Source organism: Mya arenaria, chromosome 3, assembly GCF_026914265.1.
Source record: "Mya arenaria isolate MELC-2E11 chromosome 3, ASM2691426v1".
NCBI classification, from domain to species: domain Eukaryota; kingdom Metazoa; phylum Mollusca; class Bivalvia; order Myida; family Myidae; genus Mya; species Mya arenaria.
Genome location: NC_069124.1, coordinates 29,744,191 through 29,747,482, shown reverse-complemented (window position 1 = coordinate 29,747,482; position 3,292 = coordinate 29,744,191).

The following is a 3,292-nucleotide window of genomic DNA, read 5'->3' as shown; positions in this document are numbered from 1 at the left end:
GTGAAAATAGCGCTCTAAAAGCTACTACCGAATATATCATTACGGTCACATACAACCATTTTATTGCGATGTTAATTTTAAGTAAAAATGCAGATCGTATTTTTTTGTTTGATGATATTTTCGAAGATTCATTTCTTTTACAACAATAATTTGAGTAATTGCGATCGTTCTTTCCTGTCTTTAAAGATAAATTATGGCCGGTAAACGTGAATTAGATGATGATGTTTAATTGAGGATGCGTTTTGAAGTATATTACAGACTAAGATTACCGCAGTATTTTCAAGCATAATTAAGCTAGTGCTGCGAATAAATTAGTTCCAGGCTCGTGGTATATCTATATAAAGATGAAAACCTTCAGAATATAAACTTGGTTTCATTTTACTAAATGTATTAATTGACAAAAAGATAATCAGGTAGAAGCCAGAAATGCATTTATATATATATATAAACTTTACTCACAGATATACCGTTTAAACAACTTTTTTTTTGTCTTGGAACGAGCCATTTTTGCGAAAATGCATGGAAACCAGTTATGTAAGACTGGTGACAAAAATTAGATCGCAGAATTTTATATTTAAGTTCAAAAATTTATGTTTTATGCATTTTTCTTAAACTGTTAGTAACGGTTTAAGCCATAAAACATTATTTTTCGAACGGAAATATGAAAATCTGCGATCTGATCTTTTGTCAGCAATCTTTTATCATTGGTTTGCAGATATTTACGCAAAAATGTGCTCCTTCCAAGATAAAAAATAAAAAAAAGTCGTAAAAATGGTATATCTGTGAGAGTGCAGCTTTAAGGCAGTAATATGTCACCATAAGTGACTACAATATTACATATAAGTGTTAGTATGTAATATTTAGATATACACCATATTATATGTATCAACGGCTTAATACTGAAAACGTTTATGATATATATAAAAAACACTATCGATGAATTTATACGACGTTTTCTAACATTTGCACCGTAGAAACCGGACGTCTGATCTTGGTCAGTATCCTAACGTCGTATTTATGTCTAGAATATTCGACAGTTATCTTCGGCTTTATGCAGTCGGCATTACGTCACATTTTGGTCGCCGTCGTCGCGAGCAAATTCCTTGTCTATCCGATTTTCTATCCAATTGTCGATCTGACGTTGTGACTCTATTTGGTTATGGTCCCGCAACTTGATAATCATGGAAATAACTACGTATGCACAACGAGATATTTACACGTTTTAAAACAGCAACACATTATAGAGTGGTTGCGAAACATAAATACACGTGAAAGGCCACCCGCACGTATTGTGACGCAACCTCATATTATTATTCGGGTATACACAAGAATATATAACATTAAGCGTGCTCCGTTCGTACATTTGTTTGTAATCTTCTTGGGCCGTTTTCAGTAATAGATCTTAATCGTAACTTTAATCATATCTGGGCCCAATTTCTCGAGACTTCTTAAGTCCGTTATATGAAGATTAAGCTAATCTAGCTTTTGTTTGTTTTATAATTTGCGCAATATTTACTTCTTTGGGACTTTTTCGAATTTAGATTGGAAATCTATTCATGCTAATCACAATAAACCATTTTCAATTTTATTAAAATCATATTGAAGTATGTGTTTTGGTATATTTTAATAAGCTACCTGCGCCTATTAAGCTTAAGAAGTTTCGAGAAAGTTCATAGAAACGTCACAAATGTGAAGGAGTTGATTGTTTCATCTAATGAAATTTGTGCCCATTTTTAATACTGACTAGTAAAATAACAGAACAATGAGAGTAGGATAACTTCAGTTTACGACTAAAACTTTCAGTTTCACAAACGAATAAAAAACACACTCTTGTTTCACTAACCAAATCAAAAAATAACTATTTTGTAAAAATAAACTACTGACTGTATAGAAACTGCGACCAATAACAAATCCTACTCCCAGATAGAAATGAAAACAAGGACAAAGCAATAGAACACAATTATACCTGGAAGATAGGACAATTAACATAGGGATGTTTGTATTGACTAACCATTCTGCTAATGATACGGGCGTCACAATGCGAGGAACATAAAGATAAGATGGAAGAAATCATCCGTCATTTGTTTGATCACACACTTATTGACTTTCTAATTGCTTTATAGCAAACATAATAACGGCTATTGGTAGAATCTCATCTTGGGAAATGTTATAATGTCATTGAATGATTTTTCAAGAGAAACTTGTTTAAAAAGTGTCTTTTATACCTCGATTAATTGAAAAAATGTATCAATTTAAAATGCTCGGTTTATTTTTCTCTGTTTTTCTCACGTGCAAACAAAATTGTATTTTGCTATGGTATGTGATTAATTAATAATATTCTAAAACAGTTTTCAGGATTTTACAAGTTTTAATTGCCATGTTTTACTGACTCATCAATAATGTATACGCAAGCGAAGGCTATGTCTTATGTGGCACGTTCAAGGAAAAAAACGCTTTCGAAAGTGACGATCGACGTACGTGTAACTAGCAGTTCAGTGTATGGAAGGCATCGTGACGTCATCAGGCAGCGGAATAAAAATGACGTCAGTGAAGGATGCAATCGAACTTATAAAATGGACATCAGCGTAAGTAACTGAGTGTCGATGTCATTGAAGTTTTCGAACCTTTTTAAAGATGGCCCAACAGTTTATACTGTATAACTAATATATACACGGCATTATAATAAACAAATATATTAAGTTGTAGAGCGCAGGCCTACAGGCGTTAGAACGACAAATTGAAAACAGGTATCGTCAGATCTACTTTTTGACATGACATGTTAAAATATTAATGTGTCGCGGTTACAAAATTGAACGTATGGTGTTATGCGGTTTAAAGAAGTGCGAATTGAAAGACCACTTTAATTAAAAGGACTCGCTCGTGTTGAGTCTACAGCCTTACAACGCTTTCAGCGCTTTTATTATTTTAGTTAGAATCTACCTTAATCATCATTTGTTTGGCAACTACTTGTGCTTTAAAATGTGTCACGTGTTCACTACTTGATATTTCTCTGTTCAGTCGTTGTTTATGTACAAATAGATTAATGTATCACATGTGCAACAGGATGATTCTATAAAAAAAAAGAAAGCTGTGAAATTCCACAAGTGTCACAGTAATGTTCTGGCTGCCAGGGCTGGAGACATGCGTCTTGTGAATAATCACGCAACCACTGTAGTTATGGGCATGTTTTTGATGCAAATTTACTATCAATTTATAACCGAACGATAGAAATTTAATTTAAATGGATTACACGTAATTCCTGCCCAAGTGATCATCGCCGGAGAAATGATAA